The following is a 6,132-nucleotide window of genomic DNA, read 5'->3' as shown; positions in this document are numbered from 1 at the left end:
ACACACTAGAACTCATGAGAGTTTTCTGTTAAATAAAGCATTCTTATGTGTTCAATCAGTATGTCACTGTTGATGGTAATTCCTCCAGAACCTCCAAAACATGCCAAACAGAGCCTATAATTCTTAAAGCCCAAACCATGATTTTGTCTGTATACAATTTTCCCCCAGACAGATCACTCACCTGTTACAGTTTGTGATGCTCATTCTGCCTTTGTTTTGTTGAAAAAAAGTCATAACCTAGAAAAACAAAAAGGTACATTATCTCCTCTTAGGTACTGCAATAAACCCTTAAAAAAGCAAGTAGCTGTTAAAGTAATTCACACATTATAAGTCTTGTGTATGCTTTTTGGGTTTTTGTTTTGTTAGCATTCCAATTTTAAAACCTCTGTCTGACCTCCTAACACTAGAGGGCAGCAGCTTTCCAGAAAAGATAGAAAAGTAGAAGGTGATCATTCCAGATGTATAAAAGCACTGAGTGTTTAATTCTTAAGGTGCAACATAAGAAAAGCTGCAAATTCACCAAGTATAAAACAACCATAACATTTTAGTGCCATTTAAATGATCAGGTTTCCCAGTTTCCAGTCATATTCTCTTGATTATGGCTATTAAATTGTAAAAAAGAAAGTTGCTCAATTCCCACACAAATTCCTTGAAATGGTCAGTAACTCCATGAGTGAAAATCCATCCCAGAATAACAGAAACTTGGGGAAATTAATGATTAATCATATGAAGACCTCAATGTCAAGCATAATGAGATCTATCAAAAACAAGCAGAGTGAAAATCCAGCAAAATTCCTAAGCACACCCTACCTCGACCACAATTCTCAGAAATTACTTAAAATGATAGACTAGTAGTGGTAGAACCTTCAAATTCTATGGACTGATGTAAAACCATAAATAACAAATTGCCCTTTTAACTATTAAAATTTGAAACTGCAGTTTTAGATTTAAACTGTAATGTAACAAACTTAATACTGATTAGAAAACTTCAATTGTTTAATTTCAGGTATAGTTTGTAAAATTTGCTTGTGTTCATGATCGTTACAGAGAGCAACATGGAATACTTAGGGATTACCTGAATGTTTATGAATGTTTGCAATTTTCTTGTAGTCTGACTTGGTTTCCACAAGCTGAAAAAACAATACATTTCAAAAGCACAAATGGAAGATCTTCAGGAGATTACAGCCCTTTGTGGTAACCACTGAAGCAAACAGGCTCTGTGAAGAGACTCATTCAAATTATCCCGCGTTGGTCATTCAGCTGCTTTCAGTGGTGTTCCACAGCATATTGTAAGGGTACGTTTCTGGAAATGACTTTGTGTCTGTGATACCTGAATGTAATATCACTAAAATAGACACCATCAGGCAAAGCTCTTGTTTGTAAGATAAATGTTGCTAGTAAACAGGCACTTCATTTTTCCTCATGTACCTCCTTTGTCCATAATAGTTTGTTAGGTAGAAAGTTTTAAATCCAAGTTTAACATTTTGAGTAGTTCTTGTGCTGCTTGTTCTGCACATTTAATCGCAACACATAATAAGGATATCCCTGTCTGCAATCTCTTTTGCATAAACTGCAAATATAGAGTCGGACAGCAGTAACAAATGTAATATTCTGACCTTACCTTGTCATACCTCCTCCCGCATTTGAGTCCTGTTCCCGGTGTGAGGTGTGACTGACTTTCCTGTCCAGAGGAGGAGCTGTGCAGGGCATCAGTCACCCTCACCTTTGTCTCTCCACATACATGCAGTGGCTGTCAGCACTACGATGGCCTGCATATCTTTTGTTCCGTGAGAAAAGAGAGAGACCTGCTTTGTTTACGTAGTGTGGTGCTAGTGCTGAGCATAAACAGACTTTATGCACCATGTAATATTATAAATGCCAACAGACACTGTTATCCAGAGTTCACTGTTCTTGTTCTTACAGCATATAACTAATTCATACTGTTACATTAAAGTATTTCCTAAGAAGTAAGCCTGATAACCCTTTGATTCCACTTCCATTTTCCTTAGGAGTGGTTCATTAAGCAATAACAATACTGAGTACATGTAATCAATGTTCCAGCTTAGTTTGGAACTTTTTAACTCGTTATTATTTGCCCCAGTTACTATAGAACTTTTTGCGGGTGTTTGTGGGACTGTGGTAAACGCCATAAAAATGCAGCATCATGAATTACCAAGGACTGTGGTTATATTCAAAAACCATCATCAATCATGAAAAATATCTACAGTGTACTGGTTATTTAGTAGTAACTATATCTACTATACATATGTATCTATTAAAGTTACTTAATAACTACTGTATGTAATAGTAAGTCCTGATGCAGAGTTCTGTTAAACAGAACTGGTGTGGAGCTTCACCAGCCAGGATACACCAAATGTGCCAGACATTCACCTGCATTGGGAGGAGAGATTACAGCTGTGATGAAGGAATTGCAAGAAAGCAGGTATGAAGCCGCCCTGCCATCCGCTTGTAGTCCTGGTTCAGTAAAACTGAGGAAAAGATTGATTCAATTACATGAACTTGCTGGTGGTTATGTAAACTGGAGTCTGCTTCGATAGTAACACAGAGCAAAGCTTAACTTTTGTGTGCCCCCAGGGCAACGTCATGCTTACATGGGTATTGTTTGTGCTGCTTTTCTTTTCTCTGTGCCAAAACTGCAATTTTTTTGTTTGTTTCCCCCAGAGATTCCTTTTGCCTGTCATTCTTATTCACCAAAATATGCCTCTGGGCTGTTAGGAATTCTCTGTGTCTTGCATTTTTGTCAGTGTTGGGCAGGTTGTTGCTACTCTTTTGCTAAACTCCAAACCAGGGTCCTGTATCAGTGTGTGACCCAAGCACACCATTAATAACTGATGACACGGGGAGCAGTGTTCATGATGTGATTTTCATGGGATGTCTGCTGGAAACCAGGGCCATCTAGGTATGCAATACCAAGGTAACACAGAGAAGTAACAGTCAAGGGCTATACTGGGGAGTCTTAACTGATATACATAATAAGGAACCAACCAAGGCAATAAAGATAACTTCATAAACCAAGCTGAAGCCCGTACTTCTTGGCCTCCTAAATCATGTCCAGAAGCCTAAAAAGAGCCATCTGGTGGATGAGTAGACTCTACATAATAAGGGGATGGAATTTAATGGGTGAATAACCCATAGAGAAAGAACTGTAATGATCATTATAAGGGGTGTGAGAGTTAAGCTAACCAGGCTTTTGATTAATTCCTTCTGTCTTTAATCATAACAGTCCGGCATTCATTTACAACCTCGTCATCTTCCATGAACACAGCTCATGTTCATGTGTGAGTCGACTCATCCCAATCCTGCCCTCTCACAGCTCAACAAATTTCCCATTTTGCATGCTTATCTTTGGGCTGTCTGGCATCCTCAATGAAAGGTAACGTTTACTACACTCATACTACCTCTCATAACCCTGCTCCTCCACATGTAGTCGTCCAGTTCTTCACCCCCTCACATATACATTCTCTGAAAGCCCCGCCCATCTGCATCTGGAGTCACTCATGTCTCCACCCCCATATATATACATTCTCTCAAAGCCCCACCTCTCTGCATGTCTCCATTCCCTGCTAACGCTGAGATTTGAACCAGAAACCTTCTGATCATCCTAACCTTCTGAGCCACACAAAGAACAAATACATAGTGGAGATAAATGGAGATAGTGGTCCTGAATAAAGCTCTCTTAATTTTCTCCAGGTAACTGGTATCTATGCTGTTCAAGAAGAAGACAAGGTTATATATAGTAAAAGACAAGCTGGACTAGGGTTAAGTAAAACCCCACCACTCTGCATATAAGATCACTCATATTTCTACCGCAATGGATGGACATTCAATTAGAGCAGAGCAGAGTGAGGAAACACAAAACAGGAGGGGCAGGAAACAATTACATGGAAACTTATATTTTCCTTTTCTTTTACTGTTTCTGCTTGCCTGTTTTGATTGTCTTCAGGCAGCAGATTCCATGGTAACCCCTCTGAAATACTAGTTGCTGAGTGTTTCATTAGGGGACCTGTGAAGTGATTGAAGACACGTCCCTCTGCCTGAGGAGACAGAGGCAAGCAGGATACTGTCACTGCTCTCTGTCAAGCCACGAGCCTAACTGACACTCACACAAGCAAACAAAGCACAGTTACTGGAGTTTCACACATGGGGAGCTGCAGTTAGCTGACTGGCTGGTCCTGCCCAGATCAGGTAATAGAGTAACATGATCCAAGGTGCTTCTGCTTTCATACTCATCTCTTACTGATCACAGTGTCCAAACTCTGGTCCAAGTTATTTTTTACCAAACATAACCCAAAATGTCTTCTTCCTGGAGAGTGGAGTACCCGTTTATTTAACAAAGTAAGTTAATTAATTAAAAAAGCTGGTGGCCGCTTTCCCACCTACTGACTTCTCCTGTTCAGGGCTGGACCAACCTGCATGATCTGCACCTCATAACGCATGACGCCAGATCCGTGTTCTCTCTCCTACACTTACACACTAAAAGGGAAAAACAGATCCACACAAACTCCATCCTAGGTTAGGGGTGGCGGGTTTTGTTAGGTGTGGTTTGCCTGGGGTGGGGCAGTCATGGATGGGGGGGTTGTCCTGAGGGCTGCCATACTCTCCCTCTGGCCCGCTCACAGTGCACGGCGGGCCCAACCTGCCTAGGATGACCAAACAACAGCCTTCTCCCATTCATTCATCATTCTTCATTTTGCTCATACCTCTCCTCTCTTCTATCTCTACCACCAATGTATCACTTTTACCTTCCCCAACACACAGAAAAACACAAACACATACATGCTCACACACAACACATGCCCACCATTAAGGGGGAAGTACAGTATACTGTGCAACCTCAATAGTCTACACTTGCTCACTACATAATAACGCCTAATGGTTCTGTCATTTAACTATTATTATTATTATTATAGTTGATTTCATTATCATTCTATTTTTTCATTTCTTCTATTCTATCTTTCTGTATTTTCCTGGTAGAGAAAAAAAAGTAAGAGCTTGTAAGACAGATATCCATGGTTATTTGTCTTGTGTTGCTGTGTAACTATTATCTAATTTATTTGATATATAACTTGACCCTTATTTATACATATAACTAGATGTATGTGAGGTATATGCATTTTATTTTATTCAAATAATCTCCTTATCATTATTGTTAATAGTGCTAATATTTTTGTTTTATCTCTTTTTTTTATTTTCTTTTCCCATTGTCTCCATGCTCTCTGATATTTTTCCTGATGTCCTGTTCCTGAAACTGTATTCTTGTATGTTTCATGTTCTTGTTTGCACCTTAATTTAAAAAAAAAAAAAAAACAGCTGGTGGTCAAATGTAATAAATACATGCAATAGCTGAGGTGAGGTTTGGGAACTGAGGCAGTACCAACTAGATATCAGTATCTTTTTTGCGGAACAGAAGAAATTATTGCTTGTTTGCAAATGTTCTATGGCAAATGGTGTTTTTTTCTTAGCACTTACTCCCAAGATAACTTAAAACATTTTCTGTGACTGCCTAAGATTTTTGCATAGTACTGTGTGTGTGTGTGTGTGTGTGTGTGTTGGGGATGGGGACCGGAGAGGGGGGTTGTATAGAAAACTTGAAACTTCCATACTTTTGGGGACATTTTTCAGGTCCCCATTTGGAAAACAACGGTTTTATTAAAATCTGAATGCAATCAAAAAAGTAAAACTGCCAAAAGTCGTGTATTTTGTTTGGTTACTTATGGTTAAGGTTAGGGCTGGGTAGGGATTTAGGGTGTTGTGATTGGGAAATGTCACATAGAAATGAATGGGAGGTCTCCATTTAGGTATGGCAACATGTGTGTGTGTGTTTCTGTATTTAGAAAACAAGGCACTCAGGCGCACCTAGATGGGGATTGAGATCAGCAATCTCTCAGGTGACAGGGTCTGGGAGAACAGGCAGACAAAGGCAAACAGGACTCACATGGCTAGGTAAGAAGAGAGTATAATAACTCTGACATACTAGGGACAAAACCTGGCAACGAGCAAACCGTTTCTTAAGGTTTTACGCTACAGGCCACCAGAGCTAAAACAAAACAGAGCTGTCAGTATCCCAGTGAGTCCGATTGGGTTGGGAGCATGGTGGCTGCAAGTGATCCT

The 6,132-nt window shown here is 39.7% G+C and overlaps 1 long non-coding RNA gene across 1 annotated transcript; it reads right to left on the bottom strand.

Moving 5' to 3' along the window:
- Positions 1 to 181: 181 nt before the first annotated feature.
- Positions 182 to 1,688, bottom strand: LOC111856857 (uncharacterized). The gene is made up of 3 exons (XR_002841244.2): positions 1,622 to 1,688; positions 1,076 to 1,130; positions 182 to 237 (listed from the first exon to the last, which is right to left on the bottom strand). It is a non-coding gene; the product is annotated as an uncharacterized lncRNA (long non-coding RNA).
- Between the last annotated feature and the right edge of the window lie 4,444 nt (positions 1,689 to 6,132).

This window comes from Paramormyrops kingsleyae, chromosome 16, assembly GCF_048594095.1.
Source record: "Paramormyrops kingsleyae isolate MSU_618 chromosome 16, PKINGS_0.4, whole genome shotgun sequence".
NCBI lineage: Eukaryota > Metazoa > Chordata > Actinopteri > Osteoglossiformes > Mormyridae > Paramormyrops > Paramormyrops kingsleyae.
Note: the sequence above shows the minus strand (reverse complement) of the source record. Positions and strands in the feature narration are given on the sequence as shown.